Source organism: Humulus lupulus, chromosome 2 (genome assembly GCF_963169125.1).
Source record: "Humulus lupulus chromosome 2, drHumLupu1.1, whole genome shotgun sequence".
NCBI lineage: Eukaryota > Viridiplantae > Streptophyta > Magnoliopsida > Rosales > Cannabaceae > Humulus > Humulus lupulus.
Window position 1 is genome coordinate 46,681,710 of NC_084794.1, and position 20,045 is coordinate 46,701,754.

Here is a 20,045-nt window from a genome sequence, read left to right on the forward strand (position 1 = left end):
ACTTATTTAATCAATCATTATATTTTGAAATAAAACATATCTCCCACTTGATTAAATAAGAACTCTCTCTTATAGGAGCCATTGCATTAGTGCATAAAGCAAAGTATTTTTCAATTTGAACTTTACTATAGTGTAATTATCACAAAATTTGTCGAAAATTAGGTTGCACTAGGCATTGAACAATCTTTTCATGATAACAAATCGGTGATAACACACACACCTTTGCGATGTTCACTTGAGACCTCTATGTCTCACTTTCCACCGTTAATGGCCATGTGCACTTTCCATTCATGGACGTTCTTGAGAATACTCCCAATTCTCATGAGAGGCGGCACCACCCCTAGGTCTATATAGGTAGAATTCTTATAGTATTTTGTTACCAAAAATACTTGTCTTTACAAGACTGAATTCTATTAAAAAACCTTTCGGTTTTAACCCTCCACTTGGTAACACACAAGTACTCAATATCTCAGATGGGACTTGTTTTGAGTACAACTAATATTCACTTGATTGACTTGTTATTACTTATTGAACCTAACACTAGTTGAATAACTAGTGTTAAGATAGGTTACCATCAATCGTGAATCTCTTTAGGGAGTTTAAGTCCCATCCCTCGAGATGATGCAGCCACTAAATCCCTCGTTAGTGGCTTAGTGAAAGGATCCGCTAGATTTTCACTTGTTCTCACATAGGATATTGAGATGACTCCTCTTTGAATCAATTCTCTTACATATCCATGTCTTAGACTAATATGTCTAAACTTCCCATTATACACTCCGTTGTATTCTCTAGCCAATGTTGTTTGGCTATCACAATGTATCGATATAGTAGATACATTATCTTTGATTAGGGGAATCTCTATCAACAGATCCCTTAACCATTCGGCCTCTTTGTTGGTAGCAGCTAGAGCTATGAACTCTGCTTCCATAGTGGAATGAGATATACAGGTTTGTTTCTTGGAACCCCAAGAAATTGCACCTCCACCAAGTGTAAATACCCAACCAGTTGTGGACAAGTTGTCCCCAAGATTGGATATCCAACTTGCATCTGTATATCCTTCTAATATCGAAGGAAATTTGGAGTAGTGAAGGCTTAGTCCTTTGGTTTTCTTGAGATAACCTAGGACTCTTCCGATTGCCTTCCAGTGATCCACACTTGGATTACTTGTAAACCTACTAAGTTTACTTACCGCAAATGCTATATCAGGTCTAGTACCCTGGGCAGCGTACATTAGACTCCCTATAGCACTAGCGTACTCCAATTGAGTCACCACTCTTCCTTCATTCTTCTCTAGTTTTACACTATGATCGAATGGAGTATTGGCATCTTTAACTTTGAGATGGTTAAATTTGTTCAATACTTTCTCAACGTAGTGGGCTTGCCCTAACGCAAAACCCCCACTATGTTTCTTTACTTTGATACCGAGTATGGTATCAACTTCTCCAAGATCTTTTATCTTGAAGGTTGATGATAGAAACCTCTTCGTTTCTTCTATCCCTTTCATGCTATTACTTAGAATAAGCATGTCATCCACATATAAGCAAACAATGATCACATATCCCTTACAAGTTTTGGAATACAAACACTTGTCTCCATTGTTATGTCTAAACTCATTAGACATGATGGCTTGATCAAATTTCTCATGCCATTTCTTAGGAGCTTGTTTCAATCCATATAAGGATTTTACAAGTCTACAAACTTTATGTTCATATTTTGGTAGGACAAACCCTTCGGGTTGTTCCATATAGACCTCCTCATTGAGGTCACCATTAAGGAATGTCGTTTTGAAATCCATTTGATGAACATACAAGTTGTGTATAGAAGCTAAAGTGAACAAAATTCTTATAGTTGTTGTTCTTGCAACAGCGCATAGGTATCGAAATAATCGATACCCTCTTTTTGCCTAAACCCTTTAGCTACTATTCTATCTATAAAGGTTTGGATAGTGCCGTCAGTGTGGTATTTTTTCCTAAATACCCACTTACACCCAATTGGCTTAGACCCCGGTGGGAGGTCTACCAATTCCCAAGTTTTATTGGAAAGAATGGAATCCATCTCACCATTGATGGCTTCTCTCCAAAAATGCACTATCTCTCGATTGCATAGCTTCTCTATAAGTCTTAGGATTATCCTCAACAAGAAGTACCATAGGAATTTTCCTAATGACTTCCTCTCTATTTCCTTCTACCATGTAGAATGAAATTCGTTGAGAATCTATCTCATCCACTACTAGGCTTTTATGATTTTTAAGCGTTTGACTTCTTCTAGGTTCAAAGGGTTGCTTTACATCCTTTTGAGAATTCTCCTCTTGAGAATCAACTTTGGATGTAGAAGCTTGAGAATTGTTCTCATATAACAAATTCTCCTTTAGAGATGTTGAAGCTTGAGAATTGTTGTCACATAACATATTCTCAAAAAATTCAACTTCTCTAGATTCAATCACAACATTAGACTCTAAGTCTAATAGCCTATATAAGCTTTACTATTGTTGGAATAACCAACAAAAGCACACTTTATGGCTCTTGAACCTAACTTTGTTCTATTAGGTTCGCTTTTCTTGCAATATGCAAGACACCCCCACACTTTGAAGTACCCTATGTTGGGTTTTCTTCCTTTCCATAACTCATATGGAGATATCTCATTTTTCTTCATCGGTATTCGATTAAGAATGTGACAAGCGGTTAAAAACACTTCACCCCATAAGTTGAAGTTCAACTTAGAAAACACCAACATAGAATTTATCATCTCTAGATAAGTCCTATTTTTCCTTTCGGCAACACCATTGTGTTGTGGTGTATAAGGTGCAGTGCACTCATGAATTATACCATTTTCTTCACAAAATGTATTGAATTCATTAGAGAAGTACTCTCCTCCTCTATCACTTCTTAGCACCTTAATCTTTTTATTTAGTTGATTTTCAACTTCTAATTTATACAATTTAAAAGCATCAAAAGTTTCATCTTTATGCTTTAAAATAAACACATAGGTATATCTACTAAAATCATCTATAAAAGTAAGAAAATACATTTTACCACCTCTAGTTAAAACACCATTTAATTCACAAAGATCACTATGGATTAAATCTAGTAAATTAGATGATCTTTCTACACTAGGAAATGGTTTCTTAATCATTTTCGCCTTAACACATGTTTCACATTTACCATAGTTTTTAATATTGCATGTAATCATGCCACATTTTACTACTCTTTTCATGGTTGAAAAACCTATATGCGATAGTCTAAGATGCCACAAAAATAAAGAATCATACTCAACAATATAGGCGGAATTATCATTTTTATTGATAACATTGGAAGATACATCATTGGTGCACAATTTAACCATACCCTCATAAGAGTACCCCTTTCCCAAAAATACATTTGATTTGGTAAGTATAAGTTTACCGGACTCAAAAATGGCTTTAATGCCGGGCTTGCCAAGCAAATCACCACTTACCAAGTTTCTACTCATTTCGGGAAATGGTTTCTTAATCATTTTCGCCTTAACACATGTTTCACATTTACCATAGTTTTTAATATTGAATGTAATCATGCCAAATTTTACTACTCTTTTCATGGTTGAAAAACCTATATGCGATAGTCTAAGATGCCACAAAAATAAAGAATCATACTCAACAATATAGGCGGAATTAGCATTTTTATTGATAACATTGAAAGATACATCATTGGTGCACAATTTAACCATACCCTCATAAGAGTACCCCTTTCCCAAAAATACATTTGATTTGGTAAGTATAAATTTACCAGACTCAAAAATGGCTTTAATGCCGGGCTTGCCAAGCAAATCACCACTTACCAAGTTTCTACTCATTTCGGGAACATAAAGTACATTCACTAATGTAACTTTCTTGCCGGAGGTGAAAAAGACTTCAATGGTACCTTTGCCAAGTACCTTGGATTTGCCCTCATTGCCCATTTGTATCTCATGGTTGCCCTTTGACTTTTCAAAGGTCTTGAACAATGATTTGTCATAGGTGACATGGACGGTGGCACATGTATCATAACACCACCATTTCACCTTGCCTTGGACCGCATTCACCTCACTAAGGGTAGCAACTATGTTTTCCTCTTGAGTTGCGTTCACCTTAGGTCCTTGTTGGTCTTTTCTATGCCTACACTCTCTAGCATAGTGACCCTTTTTCCCACACACAAAGCAAGGGCCTTTCTCGCCCTTAAACTTTTTTGGGTTGGTTTTTGGACCCAAAGGTTTCTCATTACCCTTTTTCCCTTTGTTTTTTTGGATGTTTTGGTTGTGACACCGCATTTTCTTTGGAAGTCTCTCCATTAGACCCGTCCACAAGTTTATCTCTACATATCGATTCCTCTTCGATTCGAATATGTTTTTGGATTTCCTCCAAAGAATAATCCTCATTTTTATGAAGGATTCTTTTCCTATAGCTCTTCCAAGTTAGTGGTAATTTAGCCACTATAGCTCCAACTTGAAAGGCCTCGGGAAGCTCAATCTTTAGCACTTTCAATTGGTTAACAATTATTTGCAATTCATGAATTTGAGGAAGAATAGGTTTATCACCAAAAAATTTGAAATCGAAGTATTGAGATATCAAAAACTTTTTGGTACCTTCCTCTTCTGCCTTAAACTTTTTCTCAAGTGCATCCCATATTTTCTTGCCCGATTTGGTATCGGTGTAGAGGTCATAGAGCATGTCGGATAGGGCGTTGAGGATATGACCCCTACAAAGGAGATTGTCCTCCTCCCTCTTCCTTCTCTTCTCCACCTCCTCGGGAGTGTCTTTGTCGGATGGCTCGGCTATAGGAGCCAAGGAAGACTCATGGATGTAGGCGATTTTGAGAGTGGTTAAAAGAAACCTCACCTTGTCTTGCCACCTAGTAAAATTGGATCCATCAAACCTATCCAATCTCACTAGGTCTTGGTTCATGATTTTGATGGTCTCCCCTTCCATTGAAACAAAAAGGGATAAGCTTTTGAATGTTAGGAAAATATAAATTTGCCTCAATGGAAATTGATAATAATATTACAACTCTATGCAATATATTACAAATAATAATGATTGATTTAAAAAGAGTTACAACTCTATAACTGAAAATTACAAATAGAAGGAGAAGGAGATGTAAGATGATAGAAATAGAAAATACAACTCTTAAACAAAAGGTACAAGTAAATAGAACAAGAAGAAATAGTAGAAAAGCAAATGGAAGAAAATAAGAACAAGAATAAAAACAATAAACTCTCACTCACACAACCAAAGTGAAGAGTGTTGGGGATCACCAACTTGAACAAGGTTTGAAACCATTGTCCAAAAGCTTATTTCCCCCTAACTCAAGCACTAAGGGATCTCTCACATATATTGGAAAAACTTTCTGGAATTATCAAGCCTCAAGGTGTTTCTAGCCAAGTGCTCTAATGGATAGAAATGTTGTGTCTTACAAGTGAGCTATAGACTCCTATTTATAGAGTTTAGAGACACCCTTTGAATTTCAAATTCCACCAACCCCTATGGCTGTTACCAATGTTTAATTGGATTAATATGGAATTAAAGATAAGATTTTGGAGTTATTTGGGTTTTTTCAGCCGTTCAACAAATATTGAAAAAACTGAAAAATGGTCAATTTTTTAGCCTGTGGCCGCGGCCACCGACCATTTTCCGCACTAAAAAATGTGTTGTTTTTCCAAATGGTTCCAAACCCTCCCAAATAATTTTGTAACTCCCAAAACACATTATTGGGATTAAAATCATATCTCTAACAGCCATATCACATATGGCTTTATGAAATTTGTTAATGCTCATAATCTCATCAAGAGGAAATGCAAGGCCAACATTCCGCGAGGCCATCGTGTGGGCGATGCCCTACTGACCCGCGAGGACAACGTCCCGCGAGGCCCTCACGTGGACCACGCCTCCTGTTCCGCGAGGCCATCTCGCGAAGTCGTCCCGCGGAGCCCCGTCGTCTCGCGAGGTCATCTCGCGAGGCCCATCCCGCGAGGCCATTTCGCGAGGCCGTTGCGTGGGCGAAGTCAGGCCACGTCCCGTGAAGCCACATCTCGCGAAGCCGTCCCGCGGAGCCCCGTCGTCTCGCGAGGTCATCTCGCGAGGCCCATCCCGCGAGGCCATTTCGCGAGGCCGTTGCGTGGGCGAAGTCAGGCCACGTCCCGTGAAGCCACATCTCGCGAAGCCGTCCCGCGGAGCCCCGTCGTCTCGCGAGGTCATCTCGCGAGGCCCATCCCGCGAGGCCATTTCGCGAGGCCGTTGCGTGGGCGAAGTCAGGCCATGTCCCGTGAAGCCACATCTCGCGAAGCCGTCCCGCGGATCCCCGTCGTCTCGCGAGGTCATCTCGCGAGGCCCATCCCCCAAGGCCATTTCGCGAGGCCGTTGCGTGGGCGAAGTCAGGCCACGTCCCGTGAAGCCACATCTCGCGAAGCCGTCTTGCGGAGCCCCGTCGTCTCGCGAGGTCATCTCGCGAGGCCCATCCCGCGAGGCCATTTCACGAGGCCGTCGCATGGCCAAAATCCCTCCACCTCGCGAGGCCGTCTCACGAGGCCGCCGCGTGGGCGAGATCCCCCTATCTCACGGGGCCCTTAGGCCACTCCAACTGCGCGAGGCCATCAACAACGCCCCGTATGCGAGGCCGCGCAAGGCCCCGCGCGCGCATCCCTGAAGGTCTATCAACCCACCATCTTCTCGGGGTGCCGACGCCCCGTAACTTGGCACGCATGGCCCAGAGGCGTCTTGCCTCATACGCTAAGACGTAGAGCGAGGCCAAGCACTTATCGCCCACGCCCGTGGGTAACCTTAGAGTGCCCCAGGCATCCTATACCAAGGGTCCCGTTCTCTACATCTCGGGATCCCCATGTTTAGGAGATCCGGTACGAGTCGAGTGAGACATATTTGTACGACCAAGTACTAGGTACGGATACCAGTGCCAGTGAGGTTGCTGGGGTAAGGATCATGGTCCGTACGTCTACGGCCATGGGTCAGAACCGACACCACTTCCTCCTGCACCAATACACCTGCTACCACACCTCAGTAAGGGGTACAGACAAGTAGTGGAAACATCCCCCTGACACCTGCTCCTGTACGGGATGTACAACCACTACCACTGAAACCACACCCCTAATACAGTACGTTTGTACCATTTGGTCCCCTGGACCACTATGTACCCAAGGCCATTAGAGCCTACTATAAAAGGGATTCCAAGGCCACCTGAAAGGGGGTTGGAAATTTTACTGTAGCAGAGACATTAGTGTGAATGAGATACTGAATTCTCCATTGTTGTTATTCCATTGTTCTTGAGTTATTGTTCAAGTTTTCATAGCTTTCCAATTAGCGATTTTAATTTGATAATTTTTCCAACTTAACTTCGTTGACGAGTTCTCACCGTCAACAGTTTGGCGCCGTCTGTGGGAACGTTAGTTTTAAGCTACTGTTCCACCATTATTTCCGACAAGAAGAAGATGCCGAGACGCTCAAAGCGACTGAGGGAGACGCAGGAGGTCGAAGTTCACTTAAACGGAGTCCAGCTGAAGGCCTCCATGAAGGACGCTCCTCCACCCAGGGACGCGGAGCCCCCGAAAGACCCTGAGGTTCACGGAGGAGACAGGGTGGCCTCATCACCGGCTGCTCCACCTGGGGGGAGTCCTCCCCGAGCACCACCGGTGCACGCTGATGAGTTCCCTCCTCCAAAACCGCCGAAGGCACCGAACTCCGGCCGGCAAGACCCGGGCCCTTCTGCCCATAGGCCTGACAAACACCCCCGGGTCCACTCCATGAGCTCGAGTTCAAAGTCCCGATTTTACGAAGAAGAGATACGTGAGCTCCACCGTAAAAACCAAAGGTTAGAAACTACCTTGGAAAACATGCAAGAGGTCCTTAACGGCCTACTGCAGGGTAAGTCCAGCATAACCTTGCCTAAGGGAAAGGAGAAAGGCAAAGATGGGGTGGAGACCACTGTACCAGTAGATGATGGAAGAACCCGACATTCAACTAGCAACACCCCCCGCGCGAAGCAACATGATCACCCCGAACCACCTAAGCAGGCCCAAAGGCCAGCGCTGAGAACCACCGCTGCCCCTCGTCGTGAGGACGAGGTCACCTCCAAAAGAACGCCCCCAGACTTGCGAGAGGAGCTCAATAAGAAGAGGGCAGGCAAAGGGACAACACCCCCCGAGGCGCCTCGAGAAGGCAAGGGAAAGGCAGATCCTAGCCCATCCACTCTAAGAGACTCCCTCAGCAAAAGGAGGCAGGACTTAGACACGGAGATGCGGCGCTTGCGGAGCAAGATTGTCACCGCGTCAGGTGGCCAGGCCTTTGAGGAAGACTTTGACCATGAGTCACCCTTCGTGCGAGAAATTCAGGCAATCCGGCTCCCTACCAATTTTAAGGAGCCCAATATGACCCCTTACGAAGGGAACACGGATCCAAAGTACCACCTGGATGCGTTTAACGATCTCATGAAATTGAGGGGGATTGGAAGTGGTGCCAGGTGCCATTGCTTCGCTGTTACTCTGAAAGGACCCGCCTACAAATGGTTCAAAAGGCTAAGGCCAGGGTCCATCAGGTCCTGGCAGCAGTTCTCTGACGAGTTCCTCCAGCAGCACCATGCCGTGCGGGACTACACGATGCCAGGTACCAGCTTGGCCAACGTGAAGCAAGGGGAGAAAGAGAGCCTAAAAAGCTACATTCACCGGTTCAATATGGAGGCCGCAAAAGTGGGAAGCCTAACGCGCCGGGAGTTAAAAATGGCCATCACTGCTGGGGTGCTCCCAGGGAGCAAGTTGTGGGACAACATGCTAAAGAGGGAAGTCACCGACTTGGATGACTTCTATGAAAGAGCACAGAAGTACATCCGTGTGGAGGATGGCCACGCAAACCTGAAGGCCGGAAAGGAGGAGCCCCACACAAAGCCCCCAATTAACGACGGGCCGAATATAGCTAAGAAGAAGAGGACGTATGAGGGGTCGAGAGATGACCAGCAGAGGAAGACCAAACGAGGGGGTGATCATAGGCCAACGGCCTATACTTATTATACGAACCTCACTGACACCAGGGAGCATATTTACGTCACCAACGAAGATCGAGTGCCCTTCAAAAAACCCCCACCAATGAGAAAGGATCGGTCCAAGAGAGACCCCAGTAAGTACTGCCAGTACCACAAGGACATTGGACACACCACGGCAGAGTGTATCCACTTGAAGGAGGAAATTGAGGAGCTTATCCGCCGGGGGCACTTAGGCCGCTATGTCAAGAGAGAAAGGCAAAGGCCAGAAAACGAGCCCACAGCGCCCCAGGCACAGGAGCGAGCCCCAGAGATACAAGGGGAGGTCCGCACCATTTTTGGAGGCCCAGGATTTGGAGGAGATTCTAGGAAGGGACGAGATAAATATGCAAGAGAGGCTCGACGAAGTCCGCCCCCCTGCGTCATGAGTTTAGAACAGCGACCCCCGAAGAGTTTCAAGGGGGAAAACGACTCGATAACGTTCACTGAGGAAGATGCACGAGGGGTGCACTTCCCCCACAATGATCCGCTGGTGCTGACAGTCCAGTTGGCAAATATGCGTGTACATCGAGTCCTGGTGGACAACGGGAGCTCAGTGGACATCCTATATCGCCCGGCTTTGGAAAAAATGGGACTGGGCATTCGTCACCTAAAGCCTTGCCAGTCGTCACTATACAGATTCACAGGGGATTCAGTGCAACCCCTTGGGATGATTGAGTTGACACTTACCATGGGGGAGCAACCCCGCCAAACCACAGTCATGTCCAACTTTGTTGTTGTAGATTGTGCATCAGCTTTCAACGCGGTATTAGGGAGGCCCTCCCTGAGAGAATTGAAAGCCATAACTTCAATATATCACCTAGTTGTCAAGTTCCTGACTCCAGGAGGGATCGCGAGTATGAAAGGAGAACAGAAGGAAGCAAGGGAGTGTTACAACACCTCACTTCGCACGCCTGCAAAGCCACGTGAGCCGATGGCCATGGTGGTACATGAGGCGATAAGCATGCCCACGGGGGGTCCGCAGGAGCTGGACCCTCGGGTCGTGGATGAGGCAAGAGCAGAACCGGTAGAAGAAGTAGAGGAGGCTACGGTGACGGAAGAGCCCTTAAGGAAATTGAAGATAGGGAGAAGCCTACAAGGTGACGTGAAGGAAAAATTGATAAGATTTTTGAAGGATAATCTAGACGTGTTTGCATGGATTCATGGGGACATGGTGGGCATAGACCCCAGCGTAATGTGCCACCACCTGAACATCTCCCCAGGAGCAAGGCCCGTCAGGAAGAAGAGGCGGGCGCTCGATCCAACAAGGTACGCAGCGTTAAAGGAAGAGGTTGACAAGTTGAAGGCCAACGGGTTCATCCGTGAGTCCTTCTATCCTGTGTGGGTATCAAACCCAGTACTCGTGCCGAAGCCAAACGGGAAGTGGAGGACTTGCGTTGATTTCACGAATTTGAATAAAGCTTGTCCTAAGGACAGCTTCCCACTCCCCAGGATAGATCAGTTAGTAGACGCAACAGCGGGGCATGAGTTACTAAGTTTTATGGACGCCTACTCGGGATACAACCAAATCCCAATGAACCCTGCAGATGAGGAACACACGTCATTCATTACAGACAAAGGGCTCTACTGTTATAAGGTGATGCCCTTCGGGCTCAAAAACACGGGAGCCACCTATCAAAGGCTGGTGAATAAAATGTTCGCAAATCAGATAGGAAGGAATATGGAAGTGTATGTGGATGACATGCTAGTGAATACCAAAGTAGCAGCAGAGCTCAACAAAGACCTTGGTGAGATGTTTGACACGCTCAGGAAATATCGGATGAAACTGAACCCAGCCAAATGCACCTTCGGTGTATCCTCAGGAAAATTCTTGGGCTTCATGGTCAATTCCAGAGGAATCGAGGCCAACCCCAACAAGATAAAGGCACTCATAGAAATGAGCCCGCCAAAGAATAAGAAGGAGGTACAATGCCTAACAGGGAGGGTGGCGGCCCTTAACAGGTTCATCTCAAGGTCCACCGACAAGTGCCTCCCATTCTTTGACATCCTCAAAGGGAGCAAAAAGTTCGCTTGGGATGAAAGATGTGAGGAAGCCTTTGTCAGGTTGAAAGAGCACCTGGGGAAGCCGCCCCTGTTAGCAAAGCCAGAGAAGGGCGAGAAGCTATACCTATACCTGGCGGTGTCGGAGCATGCCATCAGCGCAGCCTTAGTTAAGGGAGAGAAGAAGCAACAACAGCCCGTATACTATATCAGCAAGCGTCTGGTGGACGCGGAGAGCTGGTATCCAGAGATCGAAAAACTGGCCTATGCGCTAATAGTGGCGTCGAGGAAGTTAAAGCCTTACATCCATGCGCATACGATTGATGTCTTAACAGATAGTCTTTTGAGACAAGTCTTACATAAGCCAGAGACCTCAGGGAGGCTAATGAAATGGTCGATTGAGCTAAGTCAGTTTGATATTGTCTACACCCCAAGGGCCTCCATCAATGGACAGGTGCTGGCAGATTTTATAGTAGAATTCACCCATCAGCCGAATGAAGGACAGAGTGAAGGAGGGGCGCAGCCTGTTGTGGAGGATGAACTGGGAGATGTAGAGGAGTGGAGTTTGCATGTTGATGGGGCGTCAAATGAAGGAGGATCAGGAGCGGGCATCATGATGACTGGGCCCGAGGGACACAGAATGTACTGCGCAATCCGGTTTGGGTTCGAGGCCTCCAATAATGAGGCGGAGAACGAGGCACTCTTAGCTGGCCTGCGCCTAGCCCAGGAATTGAAAGTAACGCGCCTTCATATTTTCAGTGACTCGCAATTGGTGGTATGCCAAATAAAGGGGGAGTACCAGGCAAGGGGGCCCAAGATGGCAGCATATTTAGAGAAGGTGAAGGGCTACCTGGGACGAATGGTGGCATATAATATAGAGCAAATCCCTAGAGAAAAGAACACCCATGCCGATGCACTTGCAAAGCTGGCATCTACCAAGGATGGTGATGTCTTAGAATCAATACCCGTGGAGTACTTGCCAAAGCCCAGCATCGAAGGCGCAGATGTGCACATGATCAGCGTCCCAAAGAAATTATGGACCGAGCCAATCAAGAGGTTCATGGAGGAAGGAGTCTTGCCTGCAGATAAAAACGAATCTCGGAGGTTGGTGTACAAGGCCGCAAGGTACGCCTTGATAGATGGGGTCCTTTACAAAAGAGGATTCTCCATGCCTCTCCTGCGGTGTGTAGAAGAAGAGGAGGCGTTGAAGGTGTTACAAGAGATCCATGAGGGAGAGTGCGGAAACCATGAAAGTGGACCCTCCACGGCTAGGAAGGCCATAAGACAAGGATACTACTGGCCTTCCATGGAGAAAGACGCACAGGACTTTGCCACGAAATGCGACAAGTGCAAGAGGCACTCCAATTACCCTCGAAGACCCCCAAGCGAACTGACCAGCATGCCCAGCCCCTGGCCCTTCGCTATCTGGGGGATAGACTTAATCGGCGCTCTTCCTACAGGCAGAGGTGGAGCGAAGTACGCGGTGGTGGCAGTGGATTATTTCACCAAGTGGGTAGAAGCGGAACCCCTTGTGAAGATAACCGCTAAGCACATCACCTCTTTTGTCAACAAATTCATTGTGTGCCGGTACGGGGTACCCTACAAAATTATTTCCGACAATGGCACCCAATTTGAAGGAGGAGCCTTCGATGAATACTGTAAGGAAAGAGGTATAAGGAGGAGCTTCTCCGCGGTGGTACACCCCCAGGACAATGGGCAAGTGGAGGCCATCAACAGGGTCCTAAAGAAGAACCTAAAGACAAAGCTGGAGAAGATGAAAGGAGCCTGGGCAGATGAGCTACCAAATGTACTGTGGGCTTACAGAACCACCCCACGCACGACAACTGGGGAGTCCCCATTCTCCTTGGCCTATGGATGCGAGGCTGTGCTCCCAGTCGAAATGTGAGTCATGTCCCGCAGGGTGCAGGCGTATGAAGACGAAGCCAACCACATAGCCCTGACCGAAAGCTTAGACCTCCTGGAGGAAAAGAGAGAAAAAGCCCAGATGAGGGTGGCGGTATACCAGCAACGCGCCGCAAGGTACTACAATTCGAGGGTGCGAGAGAGAACTTTCAGAGTCGGCGACCTGGTACTGAGGAAGGTGCTCCCAAACACACGAGACCCAGGTGCAGGAGTGCTGGGGGAAAATTGGGAGGGACCCTACCAAGTTGCTCAGTGCATCCCCCCAAACACTTACAAGCTGGCGCGCATGGACGACACCATCGTACCCCGGGCATGGAACGCGGAACACCTGAGGAAGTACTACCAGTAAGGAGCACATGCCCACGGATAAAAGCACAAGTGTAGCGCGCTGCCTTGATATGGTAGGAAGAAATCAAAGAGGTTACCTAGATAACCTCCTAAGTAGGCGTGAGCCTTTTTATTTTTTTTTATGTGAAAATCACCTATGTACCGTTGCAACTGCGTGTATGAGACCATTATGTTACGAATATAATGAGTGAAACCACGTGTTATAAGTAAAACTGTTAGCCTCTTCATGTGTTATTTTTTCTTCAGTACCCGGGCATCAGCCAAAGTGTCCGCCGAAATAAATTTCACCAAACACTTGGGGGGCAGGACAGGGGGCGGTAACACAGCTAGCAAGGGAAGCCTGAAAAGGACCCTCTAACGGAGGATCTTGGAAAGGACCCCTCGCCCTCCTAAAAAAGAGGCTCCTAAAAAAGACCCTCTGATAAGGGATCTTGAAAAGGGCCCTCAATTAGGAGTAGCCTAAAAACGACCCCCTATGCATTAGGAGGACCCGAGGAGGACCCCTTTTATCGGGGCCCTAGACGAAGTCCCTAAACATAGAAAGTAGTAAAAAGACCTTGCAGGGCCCCCCCTGAGTTTACGAGGATTAGCTACCCTCGTGAACATCAAGGAAGCCAAAAGGCCTTACGAAAGAAAAATATATATATAGTGACAACACTAATAAGTCTAGAGCGGCCACCAAGCCGCCTAGCCAAAAAGGGTCCCAAAAGAGACCCTTGTCGAAATAGTACTATGCAAAAGGACGAGAGGGACGCCTCTCGCAAAGAAATAATAAGCGCGCGCAAGAAAAACCTAAAAAGGATAACTAAGACCCAAGGGGTCAAAATATTCTTACAGAAACCACCAAGAGGCACCAAAAGAGGTCCCAGTGAACCCTCTCACATGGGATCCAAAGGACCTCCAGCCTGACAAATAAAAGAAGGGAACCAACCAAACCGCGTCATACAGGCATAAAAGGGCCTCAAATGCAGTAGAACAAGAAATAAACAGCAACATCACATGTACTCATACATTAAAAAAAGAAGAAGGAGTTCTCAAGATAATACAAGGGTCACTAACAGAAAAGTAGCACTAGTAATGACGTTACAAAATAAAAAACAAGAAAGGAGCGAGACTATTTCAAGGCCTCCTGTAGTGGGCACTCCACCAGGCCGCTCGGGCAACAGCTTGCTCGCTGAAAGAGGAGAAGTCAAAGTTGGGATCCTGCCTCCACACATTGTAAAGAGCCCGGTCTATAGACTTGCGCTCGGTTATGACCCTCTCTGCCTCCAAGGAAGCGACCTTCTCCTGAGCCAACTGTAGTTCAGCCCTAAGGGCCTCAACTTCAGTCCCCATTTGGATAACCATCTCATGCGACCCGGATGCAGCGGCCTTGGCCCCCTTGAGCTCGCGCTCTAAGCATTTGGCCTTGCCCCTCAGCTCCTTGATCTTAGTCTTCAGCTTACCATTCCTCGAGTCCGACTTGGCATACTTAGTCTGGGATTTTGACAATTGGACCTTAGTTGCGCTAAGCTCATTTTCGAGCTCCTGGACCTGGACTATGAGGCCGTCCCTTTCAGTGGTAGATGCGGAAAGGATGCCAGTCGAGTCAGCATGTCGAAGAGACACGATATAGACCTGCACAAGAAAACAAATGGCATCAACAATAAGTAACAAAAAGAAGAACACAGGTGCATCTGTGCATAATGCTAATCAACGCAAGGTGCAAAGCCTCACCCAGGCCGCGGCACGCCTTAGCATCTCCCCGAGGTCTGATTGAGTCACGTTCCCCAGGCCCCTCCAGTCGGAGACAGGGAGACTCGCAGCTATTGGAACGAAACGCTGCCCATAAACTGAGGCCATCCTGGTCACCCAAGCCTCTGCCTCCACGCTAGGAATATCTGGTTGGGCTGGAACAGACGACCCACTCGCCTAGGCAGGAGGAGGCGCAGCAGAAGAGAAAAATTGAGATTCTGGTGCATCAGCAGGGAGCTCCGTGAGCCCGACGAAATCAGCATCCGGTACGCCGAGGTCATGAGGGGTCGGAGGGAAGGCATCGCCGCCATCATGGCCAGGAGGGGCGTAGCATCCTGTCGTGGCCTGCAGGTCCAGAGGGTGAAAGGTCGTGTCCTGGACGTGGGGGTCATGAGGAGGACATCACCCTGGGGACAGGGGGGCATCCTCCATCTCCACCTCAACCGCATCCTCGTGCAGTGATGGCCCAGCCGACGTAGCCACAACCTTCTTAGACCCGGTGATCGACCACAGGAACTTAGAGTTAGTGACCGGGGACAATTGGTGGCGGGTGAGATTTTCCACCGTAAAAAGGACCGTCGCCTTCTTCTGAGCAGAATCTGCAGCAATGAGTTTGCCTATGGCCTCCGCCTCAGACCCAATGACCGAAGGATCCGCAAAGTACCCTACAAGAACCACGTCAATATCAATACAAGCGAGAGTGCAAAACAGTAAGTTCTAGTAAGAGAGAAAAAAAGATCAGGATACTTACTAGGATTAGCAAGGAAGCTTTCACGAACCGAGAGAGGCCCCTCTACCCAAAAAAAATCTTGCTTCCATGGCCCGGTATTGGACACCGAGCCCTCTATTAAGGGGAGCTCACTGTTGGCCTTTTGCAAGTAGTAGAAGCCTTTACACCTGGGCAATGCTATAAGGTTATACAAAGTGTGCACCTCCTGCGCCGTCGGGGCACGTTTCTCATTGTCCTTAAACCAAACGAAGAGGCAACTTAAGGTCAGCCAACTGTTGGGCGACAGTTGGAGAGGGGCCAAATCAAAATAGTTGAGAACCGCCACGAAGAATGGATGCAGAGGAATGGTGCCACCCGCCTTCAGAATTTGTTCGCTCAAAGCCACAAAGCCCCGTTTAGGGCGGTCAGCCCGGCAAGTCTCTTGAGGAGCGTGCAGGGCATATTCTGGAGGAGCTCGGTAATGTTTCACAATTGCCTTCAATTTATTCGGAGACACGTGGGACACTAGGCTGGACGCCAATAGGGGGGTGTCGTCTTCTTCCTGGACGGACACCTGTCTGCGTGCCTTCGACATATCTGCAAAATCAAAAGAAGCATGGGAGGAAGAGGCAGAGCACTTAACCCTCCATTTTCTCCTCCTAGCAAGGGTTTTCCGTCGGGGGAGCGATGGCGGAAGCGCTAAGCCAGGATCAACGGAGACTAGGGGCTGAGGAGAGGAGTTGATAGCCCCGTGACCGTCATCAGGCGAAGGGGGAGTGGAAGGTTCTGGCGGAATGTGTCCCTCCATAAACTCTAACTCCCACCGCAATTCAAAAAGAGCCGTCCTAAGACGCGCTATATGGTCACTAAGGCCCGGGGGTGAAGGTCCTCCGTCTCCCCTCGACACCGAGTCAATTTCGCTCTCTACCACCCAAATTTTATGCCTAAGATCAGCCATGCACTCGAGGTGGCGAATGTGGGCCTGCCTCAAAGAATCATAGTCCTGATAAGGGTTGCCCTCAGGGGACTCGGGGTCTGAAGACAGGTCGATAAACTCAGCCCTCGAGGGTATGTCGGACGGGCCCTCACTGGCCATGAAACCACGTCCCAACAGCAAAAAGGGGGTCACGTTTAAACAAGGGGAAGACTACAAAACACAAGGGAATAGGCTCAATACCTTTAGGTGCAAACGCCCTAAATGGACCACTACAAGGTATATGTATAAAAAAAAAAGAGGAGGGGCGCGCATATGGTCAAAACAAGCTCGGACTAATGTACCCCATCCCAAGTGTTGCTGGTCTGAATCCGATAAAATAAGTAAATAAACGGGAGAAGAGAAGAAAATATACCTCAAGCGATTGAAAGAACGAGGTCAGAGTCCAAGGAAGGTTGGGAGGCGAAAAGCACCAAAGCGTTGAAAATGCGCGTCTGGAAGAATCAATCAGAAATGTGTGTTAGTCCAAAAATATACACACCAAGAAACTAGCTTAAAAAAAAAAAAAAATGATGATGATGGAAAAATGGAAAAGTGATGAAATTATAAAGAAAGTGTGGTTGTGGGGGGTTGAACCCTTTACCTCTTGAAAGGAGCAAAGGTCTAACTACCACTAAGCCAAGGAAGTAAGGTGTGAATATTAAGACATGCATGAAGGCCTATTTATAGGAGCCAAGATGAATAGTCTACAAGAGCACCTAAAGACTCTCATTCAGACTAGGGGGCAAGTGTTAATGCTCATAATCTCATCAAGAGGAAATGCAAGGCCAACATTCCGCGAGGCCATCGTGTGGGCGATGCCCTACTGACCCGCGAGGCCAACGTCCCACGAGGCCCTCACGTGGACCACGCCTCCTGTTCCGCGAGGCCATCCCGCGAGGCCATCTCGCGAAGCCGTCCCGCGGAGCCCCGTCGTCTCGCGAGGTCATCTCGCGAGGCCCATCCCGCGAGGCCATTTCGCGAGGCCGTTGCGTGGGCAAAGTCAGGCCACGTCCCGTGAAGCCACATCTCGCGAAGCCGTCCCGCGGAGCCCCGTCGTCTCGCGAGGTCATCTCGCGAGGCCCATCCCGCGAGGCCATTTCGCGAGACCGTTGCGTGGGCGAAGTCAGGCCACGTCCCGTGAAGCCACATCTCGCGAAGCCGTCCCGCGGAGCCCCGTCGTCTCGCGAGGTCATCTCGCGAGGCCCATCCCGCGAGGCCATTTCGCGAGGCCTTTGCGTGGGCGAAGTCAGGCCACGTCCCGTGAAGCCACATCTCGCGAAGCCGTCCCGCGGAGCTCCGTCGTCTCGCGAGGTCATCTCGCGAGGCCCATCCCGCAAGGCCATTTCGCGAGGCCGTTGCGTGGGCGAAGTCAGGCCACATCTCGCGAAGCCATCTCGCGGAGCCCCGTCGTCTCGCGAGGTCATCTCGCGAGGCCCATCCCGCGAGGCCATTTCGCGAGGCCGTCGCATGGCCAAAATCCCTCCACCTCGCGAGGCCGTCTCACGAGGCCGCCGCGTGGGCGAGATCCCCCTATCTCACGGGGCCCTTAGGCCACTCCAACCGCGCGAGGCCATCAACAGCGCCCCGTATGCGAGGCCGCGCAAGGCCCCGCGCATGCATTCCTGGAGGTCTATCAACCCACCATCTTCTCGGGGTGCCGACGCCCCGTAACTTGGCACGCATGGCCCAGAGGCGTCTTGCCTCATACGCTAAGATGTAGAGCGAGGCCAAGCACTTATCGCCCACGCCCGTGGGTAACCTTATAGTGCCCCAGGCATCCTGTACCAAGGGTCCCGTTCTCTACATCTCGGGATCCCCATGTTTAGGAGATCCGGTACGAGTCGAGTGAGACATATTTGTACGACCAAGTACTAGGTACGGATACCAGTGCCAGTGAGGTTGCTGGGGTAAGGATCATGGTCCGTACGTCTACGGCCATGGGTCAGAACCGACACCACTACCTCCTGCACCAATACACCTGCTACCACACCTCAGGAAGGGGTACAGACAAGTAGTGGAAACATCCCCCTGACACCTGCTCCTGTACGGGATGTACAACCACTACCACTGAAACCACACCCCCCACACCCCTAATACAGTACGTTTGTACCATTTGGTCCCCTGGACCACTATGTACCCAAGGCCATTAGAGCCTACTATAAAAGGGATTCCAAGGCCACCTGAAAGGGGGTTGGAAATTTTACTGTAGCAGAGACATTAGTGTGAATGAGATACTGAATTCTCCATTGTTGTTATTCCATTGTTCTTGAGTTATTGTTCAAGTTTTCATAGCTTTCCAATTAGCGATTTTAATTTGATAATTTTTCCAACTTAACTTCGTTGACGAGTTCTCACCGTCAACAAAATTCATCTCAATATTGTGTAACAACAAATTTACACAATAAAGGGTAATATTTGGAAGTTACAAATTTGTAACACCAGATATGTTACAATATGTGACACCCTTTGTCACATTTATTTAATCTAAAACATTATATTATAATATAATATAATATAATATTACATTATATTATAAAATAATATAACATGTTATTTATTCGATAAAAATCTATTCTACACGATTGTAAGTTTCGTTCATACTAATTATTATAGTTTTTAATATGTAGATTGAGAATTCAAAGAAAAATAATATAATTTCTCTTATTTAGTAATTAATAATATATTATTATTATATAGCTACATATATTTTGAATTATAATTACAAATTGATAGGTTTTGTACTATTCTTCATTCTTCCAGCAGTGAAGGATATTGTAATGCCCTACTAATTCAAGACCATTACACTGTGTATTTAAAATAGTATTTAACTCGTTAAGTGAGTCATTTGGACTCAAAAGTATAATTAAAAGTAAAATAAAGGTTTAAGTGCTAAATTTTGTAGTCAAAAGGTTTAAACCTTTCATTTATATTATACAAGGTTCACATAGGATCCTAAAAAGGTTAATCAAAACATAATTACATTCAGTAGTCTCAAAAAAAATAGTTGACTTAAGCGACAAAATGAACTTTTTAATCCAAGCCCCTCAGATGTCCCGACCTTGCGACTGAGTAGGCTGAACATGTACGTGCCACTCCAAAGCCCTCCAACTCATGGCTGGTATGCTTCCCCTTGCCCTTACTTGCACCATAAAGAACTTGTGAGCCAAGGCCTAGCAAGAAAACCCAACACGACATAATAAATATCCAATTTAACACAAACAATAAATAGCATTCTTCGCATATCATAAACAAGCTCATTTTAGCATCTAAATAATTTATACGGCCTATGCCGAGTGAGGCGCATCACTGGGGCTCCAAGCTAACA